Here is a 9,587-nt window from a genome sequence, read left to right on the forward strand (position 1 = left end):
AGAGCAGAGATTCGGACTTGTATCCATGCTCCAAATTAATGTGTGTCCAAAGCCATTACCTTCCTCATTGTATCAACAGCGCTTCTTCAGCACAGGGAAATCACAGGATATCTACTGTCTTTCAGAGCATCAGGGGTAGCAAACCAAGACAAAGATCGAGTATTTCCTAAACCTGAGCTGGTGACAGAGTGAAGATACTGGAGGTTGTACTGGGATGGCTGTGTCCCAGTGTTGAGCTCAGTTTCTCAGTCAGTGGAAGACACAGCTGGTTTGTTATTCCATTCAGGGTCTTGACTTACGCTTGTTTTTCCCAAAACATGGTCCAAAAAAATGAAGCTATTTTCCCAGCCACTGGGTGAGGTCGTCAGAGTGGTTTGGGTTGAACTTGGCCTCATGGAAGTCACTAGGAGCCTTATGCTGGACTTCTTGGGAGAATAGCTCATTTCGCTTAAGCTAGCAGCTTTCTGACAACTGCTGTCATCAGCACTGAGCAATGTCTTTTTTTTGCCCTTTTTTTCTGGGCAAGTACATGCAAGAGAAATATGAGAGGAAGCTTTGCTTTGCACCATCCTGGAGGAACTGTGCAAGATGTGTCAAGATCAAACCTTTGTCCTACAGCTACTACAGAAAGTTAGTTGTGTGTGGTTCCAGCTCATGCATGTCCAGCATTCAAAAGGTTTCATCAAAGACCATGTGTTGTCCTTAAGAAAGTTGGGGGCAGGGGAGAAGGGGGGAAGTCATGATAAATAAATCACATTTCAACTAGTATTAAATGAAAACTTTACCAAGCAGATTCAAATTGTTCAATAAACACTGATAAGTCCCGCCAGGAGCATCAGGCAACAAATGATAGACAATATTTTGGCAGTGAAGTGAAGTGGCTACTTCCAACAATTATGGATGACCAGGCTGTCTAGAAAACATGTTTGGGTTGTTAATCTTGATAGATTTTTGTTGTTGAGATTGTAGCTGGAGGCACCAGTACAGGGAACCTATATCAGACGTGGATTTTTTTTGTAACCATGTGGTGTTAAATTTTGGATGTCTGGTTATTCAGAATTAAAAGAAAGTCACAAAAAAAATGAATTTCAGAAACCTTTAGTATTTGTACCATTAAAAAAAAATTAGTATAAAGATATATTCTTGATGCTTCTTGATTTTCCAGAAACCAATGAAGAGAGTTTACAAAGACAAAACATGTTATTGCTGTTTTCAGTCATGAAGTTACAATGATCGTTTTATGATGGTTGCCTTAATACACGTGTCACAAATATTAGGGGATAGGGAAACCCATTTTATTTTTTCCAAGACTGCTGAATATTTGAGCTGTCCCATGGTTGTATTTGTAATACTGTAAGTTGATGTCCCTGGGTTATTCCACAATATTTGGAGCTCTGAAGCTAGATTTTTTTAAAAAATGTAGTGGATGAAATGTTGAGCATTGGAGACACATTCTGGTCTTTGCCTCTGGCAATGCCTGTGCAGTGTGTAAGGAGGACTAGTCAATAATTCCTACTTTTCCAAGGGGAAATATTGGACACTAGAAGCACCCAAACTCCATCGGTCTGTATGGGACCCACAACCTGGAGTGTTCTTCTGTACAACTCTTCTTTCAAAATCCGACTGGTGTTTCCTTTTAAAACATATCCAGAGGATTTGCCACCCTTTAATGTGACAATCCAGTGGTTGTAACTCTCCCTCAAGATGTGGGAGAAAGGCTGCATACACTCCAGTCCCTACAAATTTTCCATCCAAAGCCCTGTAAATTGCCCCAAATCTTGACTTACTGAGCACCTCCAGTTAGGCATCCCAATGCTTGCACTTGTGTGGGAATGAAAACAGGAATTGTGGACTAGACAGGGAAGGGAGGCAAGTGACTTTCTTTGAAAATCCAGGGTGAAGCTACATGAGAGATGACACCCCAGCCCTCCTACCTCCTTGCAGCCACCGTGATTCCCCCTGGGCACTCAGCAGATATGTGCAAGATGGCTTTGGAGATGAGAGGGGCACTATTACCTTGGGGCAGACTATCACACCTCTCAGTTGTGTGTCCTGGAACAGGAACAGGAATGACGGCTGTGCTGAAAGGCTGGAAGAGATGGGCTGAAGATGACTCGATCTAACGTATCTAATGCAGGCAAGCCAGGGAGAGAGCAAGTTGCCAGAACCCATATTTGGAAGTCTTTCATGGCCATCATCTGCCATCATCTCCAGCCAAGAATCATAAGCATTATAACAAGGAGATATACTTGAGCACAGAGGATTACAATTTTCTCAAGGATTGTTGTCATAAACCCCATAGCGGGTAGAGCTTAACATAGTTTATGATAATAACTGAGTATCACATTGCCCATAGCATCAAAAAATGACAGCAAAATTCAGGAGCAGGTGGGCAGCTTTAATTATATAGGCTCCAAAGGGAATAAACACTGGGATGGTTTTTACTGTCTGTCTGGTATGAGTCTGTCCACAATGACCCTACTGGTGCGATTTGATGCGAATAAAGCATCTAGCCTGCATTTAACCATGCAAAGTATCTTTTCTTTTCCCCCCCTCTCTTCCTGTGAGAACAGAGAAAATGGGATTTGTAGGAGGAACTGGGGGGGTGTATTACTGTCAGTGATTTGCACATATCAGGGCTGAAACATCAGACGGAGGAAGTACCCGAACAGCTGGGACTGCAACAGATGTTCTCCAGACAGCTCTGCCTCATGAAGATGTAGTTTAGTAATAGGTCATGTTACAGAAACAGAAAATTAAAAAGAGTGATTTTACATGCATGAGCACTGGCTCCACGGGCCCAGTGGTATGAGTGACACTGACCAGGGAAAGGCAGCTGGGACCCTTCTGAAGAGATCATTGTGTCCCTGGCCACCAGAACATGCTTTTCTAACATATAGATGTCTCTAGCAGGAATAACAAGACTCCTGGTACTGAAACACAGAAGGAGTGAGTGCAAAATCCCCTTGCCATTCCTGCAATTTAAGGGTGCAATTCAAGGCTTCTAGCCTCTTCCACTGCCTCTCTTCTCCCAGGTCATTGATCAAGGAGTTTCCTGTATACTGACCTATAAATGAGAATAGCTGAGCAACTTCTTCTGAACTTTCACTGGATGTTTATCTTTAGTCCTCAGACATAGTCAGAAGAGCCTTTTATGGTAAAACCAGGTGGTGATCTCCCAACTAGAGCTCCATCACAGTCTCAGCCTGTCAGCCATGTCAACCCAACGCCTCCCAGAGAAGGTTCCGGAGCACGGTCAGAACAGTCACCACCTTTGCTCTCAGTAGTGACTGCTCTTTGCACGCTACTGCATTCATCTAGGAAGGAAGAGGTGATTGTGGAGTCCAAGGGTCCCTAAACCTGCCTTTTCTTCAGACTAAGAGACTGTCCCAACCATCAGGTCATAAGGTTTCTTGAGAGTTGTCCTATCTTTTCCTTGAAGCTGAGATGTTTGGCAGCCAAGAATGCAATAGTGATGAGGTCAGATGGCGAACAGGGAGCACAGAGAACAATATCTTGTACTATTATTTTTTTTCCATTCTGGGCATCTATTGCTTCCACAGTGAACAACATTTGAAAAAAGAAACTGGCCTTCTTCTTCCATTCATGGAATAATTTGTTGCTTTCCAGGCTGGTTACTCTGTTTTAGCATGTCCCCACAGTTTTCCTCATTCACTTGTTTTCATTACAAAACTGAAGGTTGCCCTCTTACATCCTGAACATGTGCTCCTCAACACTTTCAAAATGCTATCATTACTGATGTCTTGCACGGGTATCTGATGCAGCCTTGCCACTATGATGCTCTAAAAAAACTCCAGCAGTAAATGGAAACGGACTCCATAGACTATTAAATATATTTAAGTAAACACATTAAGCGAGCATTAAGGAAAGTGAGCACTCTTAACTCGATGAAATGAGACTGCAAGCACACAAGGGCCCCATAATGGCAGTTTCGTTACAAACAGACTCCTGCACACATATTCACATGTTCCAGCTCTCTCTCCTAATATGAGAAAAGTGTGATCTGTCATGTCTTTGAATGATATCACTGGTCTGTAATTTAAATAATTACAGTACATCATGAAGTTCTTGAGACCAAAGACATCGTGGTCCCAAGTGGAAGGGCCTCGTTTTGTTGTGTCTCTCCAAGTTCATCAAGTTCCCATAGCAACCCAGAGCCCATCAAACGATTAAATAACATATTTGCAAAAGCATGGGGCAGCCGCTGGGAGTTTCTTAAAATGTTTGCAACTCCACAACCACTCATTTCTGACAAGAGAATAATCTCATTCAGCCGTTAGCACATCTCACGCTGCAGTACAGTTTGTTTTACAGCAGTACAGATATTGCTGGAAGGTTTACCTGGTCACTCTGACACTGCAAATGGCAGTGTGGCCATCTCTTGCTGGGAAATTATATGGACTAACCTAAGAGAGCAATTCACAGGCATCCTGCTACTCAAAAATTTGAATGAAGGTTTATGAATAGCAAACACTTGTACAAAGTTCAAGGAATGATTTGCGAGAAAATGAAAGAGGAACTGGGTTGGTTTTTTAAACATGTTTTCTGTGTTACATTTATAATTAGTAATTGCTTCCTCACTTGGGATTACAGGCTATTTTTTTAAGCTTCAGAACATCAGTGACATCTAAGAATAGATTGATTGCAATTCCCTGTTTTTCATATTTCTGAATGGAGATGGCTTGGAAAATCTGGATATTATCCTTTCCTGGGAGATTAGGGTAAGGCATCTAGACCTTGTCATTCGATGTTGTCTTGTATTTCTGATTCAGACCAGTTCTGTGTTGCCATCTCTCTCTGTCCCTGATCTCCTCTTAGCCTTTCACACTTCCCTGCCCCTTCGGGATTGTCCATGCAATAGTGCCCAGAAAAATTCCCCTGCGGAGAAGAGAAGGTATAGAGCTGAAAAGGCAAGTCGAATTTCAGAAGGACCTTTTGAAATATTTCCCTACTACTCATAGGAGCTCACTGAAGCCTTACGTGACCTGTCCTGGCCATTGAACATTCTTCATAGTTGTAATTTTGGCTGGTCACAGGATTCTCATGGGAACCCCAGCTTCTCCACTGCCCAGGATTATCGATGTAAATCATGGCTGGTATTTCTGCAAGCGGCATCTGCTGCCAGTGTGCAGAATGGCACTTGACATGGCGTTAAGTCATCCTTTGCCAATATGGCATGACTTTAGGAGCACAGGCTGGAGTTATCCAGTCATATCTGCTACCTGGAGCAATTTCCCTACATTTACCGTCCTGGCAGATGTAGGGACAGTCAGCCTGGGCTCCATTTTGCCTCGGCTGCTGTTCCTGGGCTGGTGAATGGTGTTCTCTCTTGGCAAGGTCTCCTTGGCTCCCAACTAGTAGCTTTCTTCCTTACTGAAAGCTTGGGACAACAAGAAGAAAAAAACGTATTGTAGAAATACGGTGCACAGGAGAGTTCACGAGGGACAAGAAGTAGCCACATGCTTTCGTGGTAACACCTAAAGAGAGGTTGACATTGGTTTTGTAAAAGCTTACGAAGGTGGCAGACAATCTTATCCACACTTCCAAGAACTCATGACCCTTTGGAAACTCATCAGTCATGTCCATAACGAAGCTGAAGTCTTGGATGCCCAGTAGACTGCTAAGCACCTTCCAATGTCAGAGGAGAAGAGAGCCACCAAGGCACTCGGGGCTGGTCTTCTTGCTTTTTTCTGCTGAAACCACTGCTTTCTCCTGACTGCTGCGGTAGAGCATGGCAAAGAAACACAGGAACTCACACGCTGCTGAACATACTTATGCTGAATTCCTGGGTAATTTACTGGCTGCAGAGATGATACAGCCCAGAGTTCAAATCATAAAAAAAAAAGGTGTGAAGAGGAGAGGGGGGAGAGCAGGGGGAAACACTTGAATCTTCCCTCTGGGAGGCTTTTCTGAAAGATATCCAGTTTGACATGGTCTGGGATGCTTCAACTGGAAAATCTGCAGATGAGGGAGACACAAGAGGCTGTTTCAGGATTTGAGAGGCCTTTTTGAGGGTGAAGTTCAAGCAATAGATGGCCAAGGCCAGGGAGAGAGGGAGAAGTCAAAAGCAACCATAAGAGCGTAAAAAGCAGAAGTTTGGGGTCAATTGCTATAATTTAATATAGCTGCATCCTTATCTTCTACCACCACAGAAGCTACAGCTTGCAAGCTAAATACTAAGCAGAAGATGTACAAAGAAACAAGTTAATTAGGAGGAAGAGGAGGAAGCTGAATTGAGAATGAGAGAAAGGTTCAATCTCTTCGGCTTAATCTACCCCTAATTTTCATTATTCCCTCAACGACCGGTTTATATTTGAGAGGGGAGTATTTCCTCTCCATCTGTTGATGGAAAGAAACCTTCATCAGGGCTTGTTTGCTGTCAGAGCAGCTCTGCCTGGAGAACTTGGCCCTCACAAGTGTGCAGAAAACTTGTTCCCCATTCTGTGAGAGGTTTCAGAGCTTTTGTTTCTCCCCTCCTGTAATAAATAAGAACAAGCAAAATTGCATGCCAAACTCTTCCCCTCCAGTTCCAGGTTGGTTCCACTGAAATTTTTAATCTGAAGCATATGAGAACAGTTTATTTCGATTCTGATATCTAAAGATAATTAAAAACTTTATGAAAAGTTCAGTGTGCTGCAATTTCAAAGGTGTTTTAGAATCAAAAGAAAATCTTCATTTAAGGAAAAAAAGGAGAGAGAGAGAGAGAGAGAGACAGCACATTATGGCAAGCTGAAAAGTATATTTTTAAAATGTTTAGTCTAGAGATTCTTCCCTCCCCAAATGTTCCTGCGAGCAGGTTGGCTTCTGACAAATCAGTTTCCAGGAAATGTGGCTTCTCTCATGCCAGTTTCCAGCACTGCCTGGGAGATACTCGTCTCTGTAGCCCCATGCCTCAGACATTGCCCTTAGACCTGTGTTGAAACAACCCATGCTGAGCTGTCTTGGTTCAAAGTCAGTCTACTTACACGGGCTGGACAAGCTGAACTGAGCACCAAGAGGGACTTTTTGCTTTTGCTAGCTGATGAGACAGCACATGTGAGCTGAGGGGCAGCTTTTGCAGTGAGAATTTCGAAGGAGGCTGTTTATGCTCTTTTACCCCCCTGCTTTTTTTTTTTAAAGCAGTGATGAGAACCTGGAATAAGCAGTCTAACACCTAAAGGGAGAAGTATATGAACCAGACACCCTCTGTCACAAGCCGGAGCAACAGGCAGTCCGGTATATCCAAAATATAAAGCCTCAGGTATTCTGGAGACTGGGAGAGGATCCAAAACCAAGTTAACAGGGCATTCAGATTAGAATAAAAGAGACCTTATTTGAGGAGTTATAAAATCATTGAGGTATGTTCCATGTATAGAAGGAACAAGAGGTCACAGAAGTGGCCAGTTTGGCTTACAAAAGGCACCAAGGGCAACGTGCTGGCAGCACACATGCTAGACGATGCCAAAGAAATCAAATGAAGCTTGCCTCAGCTTAGGAAGGCCAAGGGACCAATAACACAAAGAGATTCAATTATAACTTGGTCAGCCCCCTGACGCTAGCATGTTTCTGGAGCTGGAACTGATGCTTTTCCATCCAAAATAGGGTTCATTGTGTATGAGCGCAGTGGCTCACCATGTAAAATTGCCTCTCTCCACTCTGAGCTGGGTTTTAGATTTTCTGTGGGCCACAGATGGGAAAAGCATGCTAGAGACAAAGTGCATATCCTATGGGCTGTTGCAGACAGCCTGTCTTCTTCTACCTGTACTCCCACACACTAAACCCCCACCGCCTCTGCATGAAAAACCCTTAATAATTGCACCAGAAGACCTAATGACTCAACCTCTAAGATGGTCTTCAGTGCAGGGTGTGGACATCGAAGAGGGTCTCTCATGTCAGAGATGTGTAGGCTAATATTCGGGGCAGGAGAGCTCTGCAAAAGATAACCCAACTCTAGTATTTTTTAAGGGAAGGGAGAGGAATGACTGATCTGATTCAGTGCTTAGATTTAAGAAAAAACCTCCAGCTGTTAATCTCACATGAAATTTCTTCCCTTCAGCATCTTGCTCTTTTTTTATAGAGAGTCTGGTACTAGATGGAGCCTTGCTCAGAGTGCTGGCGTTTTTTTAACTACTATCTTTAGGAATTGCCTAATTAGAGTTTAGGAACAGGGTCTAATACTGATCCTTAAATCCTTCCCATGAATCTAGTCCCATATGTACAGGCATTTAGTCTTTGGGAGTAACCAACGCAGCCCCATGCAGTTTGCTTTTCCTATCTCTAAAACGTGCAAGTTGAATAACAGCACAGGGTAAATCCTGTAAGAGTTAGGCTCTGTGTTTTCTTCATCCCTCTGGACCTCTGTTTCTAAATATTTATGTTACCTGAATTTTGTTACAAGCTTAATAATCGGTGCTGCTATAGCCCAGTAAGCAACAAAAACAGTCTTTGGTCCGCACAATGCTTAGAGGAGGGAACAACCTCAAGTGTCTGGAAGGCTCTTCACCCATGGCAATGCTTAAACATGCTAGTGTGGGGTTTTGTGCATGTAGGGGTGAATCACTTTCGTCATCCCTTCTGAAAAGTTAATCTGAAACACAGTTCCCTGTGCAAAAATTAAAGGGAGGTTTATCACCCACATAGCCATAACTCTGTAGGTTATCTGACTATATTTTGTGGTTAAGCTGGAGAGTATTTTCAGAGAAATGTCTAATTTGATACTGTTTTTCTCCTTCTATCTGTCTCTGTTCTTTGCATTTCCCTGATAACAGTCACTATTAATAGATATGTTATTAAGTCAGCACTTGGCAGCTCTAGTTTATGGTTTTAATTGAGAGAGGCGTATCTGAGACTTGTGGAGTGCTTGGTTCAGCTTCAGGCACTACAGCTTAAGTAATACGTACTCCAGACATATGAGATCCAAATCACAGAAGAAAAGATGGATGGAAAAATCGTGGATGAATAAAGGAATCAGATTTGCTGAACACCAGAACGCTTTGAAACTTGATGGATAAGCAAGTGCTGGAATAGTCCGAAACTCGATGGATAAGCAAGTGCTGGAATAGTCTGCATAGGAAGGTTGCTAACAGAAGGTTTTCAAGAGACTTGAGACAGATGAATCAGGCCTTGGACTGAGCTGTCATAGACATTCATCGCTGGACAGCTGTACTTCATTGTCTTAAAGAGCAATTGTCCTCCTGATTTAAACTCGATTCAAATTAGACCTTAAAAGACTATAACTCAATATGGCATTTAAGGATTGAAGGCAAATGAATAAATAAAACATTTTCAGACCACTCCTCCAAGCCTTTTCTTTGACTAAAAGGGTGGGGAAATGAGGATTAACACCTTGGGCTGTAACCTAATCAGATCCAGCTTTGTTCAGAGGGTTGGAAAGCTGGCTTAGTAACAAAAGCTTCATCTGAAACCTCTGACACACAGAGCAGACACAAATCCCTGAATTTATGCAATATTCAGGTGTCCTTAGTGCACCACACACAGACCTGATGAGAATAACTTCTATTTCTTCACAAGACGTTTCTACAATAATTATTGTTAAGTCTTTTTTAGCAAATTAGAGCTAAATACCA

The sequence above is a fragment of the Tauraco erythrolophus genome, chromosome 5, assembly GCF_009769465.1.
Source record: "Tauraco erythrolophus isolate bTauEry1 chromosome 5, bTauEry1.pri, whole genome shotgun sequence".
Classification (NCBI taxonomy): domain Eukaryota; kingdom Metazoa; phylum Chordata; class Aves; order Musophagiformes; family Musophagidae; genus Tauraco; species Tauraco erythrolophus.